Below are 1488 nucleotides of genomic sequence, written 5' to 3'. Positions count from 1 at the left end.
AATGGGAATTTTTACGCAAAATCTGTTTTCGAAAAAATTGATTTTGGTTTTTGGTGCAACTCTTAAACAGATGACCGTAGGTACATGAAATTTTGACTGAATGTTTATATTAGCATTTTTTATACACCATAACATTTTCCAAATATTTTAACTTATTTTGAGCACAAAACGGACATTTACATTTTCCATTTTTTTAGTTTTTTTTCTATAAATATCGATAAAATTTTGTTTGTTGGTTAAAAAAGCTTGAAATTTTAATAGAAGGCTCCTAGTATATTGTTTCAAAGGCAGATGAAAAAAATTAAAAATCCATAGCCACAATTTTTTTTATCAGCACTTAAAGTTCAAATATTGACAAAATACGTAAAAATGACGAAAATTTCCAAATTATTTTGAGTTAGAAATTTTTCTTTTAAAATCTAAGATTTGAAAATGTAATACAAGATCATTCATAAGTTTGTCTATCTTTATCAAAAAAAAATATCTTCAAGCAAATCAAATTAAATTTTTATGAGCGTTTGAATTTCATATTTTTACAAGATTGGATATTCACTCCATTTCTCACATAGCGGATTTTGTTATTTCGTTGTAATTAAAAAACGAATAACTGTAGATACATGACAATTTCACTGAATGTTCATATTTTCATTTCCTATACACGATACAATTTTGAAAATAATTTGACTTTTTTTGAGCTGTATGTTTACGGACATTGTCAGTTTTCAATTTTTTTAGTTTTTTTTCTATAAATATCAATAAAAATTTATTTGTTGTGTAAAAAAGCATGAAAATGTAATGCAAGGCTCCTGATATATTGTTACAATAGCAGTTGAAAAATAATGAAATACATATGCACAATTTTTTTCATAAGCATTTAGTCTGAATTTTGATAAAATTCAATAATTATTTTGTAATCAAAAATGTATAAAATGTTCAACTTTTATAGCTAAGGATTAAAAATTTAAAACAAGGTTCCACGTAAATAGGTTATATATAAATTACTTTATTCACAATAATATCATCAAATATACTTAGTAATATCATAGGCTGTTTGACCGTTTTCGCTCAGAATCGTTTTTCTAATACAATGATATATCATTGAATTCAAATTTAACACCATCCATTACAGTGACCCACTTATAACCTACTGTACAGCAGAGCGACATCCACTTACCCACCTTTTTAGTCTTATTTTTCTATTTTTAATTTCGGTTATACAACTTATACAGGCTGCAAAAGAAACGTTGATGTATGATAATGTTGTATAGTTGTGTACTTGTGTACAAAATAAAACCGATCTATTGTTCAATTTTTATTAGTAACTATTATTATAACAAAATGGTTTTATTTTTTTCTTTCCATATAATATTTTAAAATGTTTATCTTTGGGCCCCCCCATTATGGGTTGGGGGCCCTGGGCCCGTGTGTTTGACACACGCAACACACCCGGTTATTGCGGCACTGATCAAAGGTCTTATTTTAAAAAGT

Source organism: Acyrthosiphon pisum, chromosome X (assembly GCF_005508785.2).
Source record: "Acyrthosiphon pisum isolate AL4f chromosome X, pea_aphid_22Mar2018_4r6ur, whole genome shotgun sequence".
NCBI lineage: Eukaryota > Metazoa > Arthropoda > Insecta > Hemiptera > Aphididae > Acyrthosiphon > Acyrthosiphon pisum.
This window is presented reverse-complemented; position numbering follows the sequence as displayed.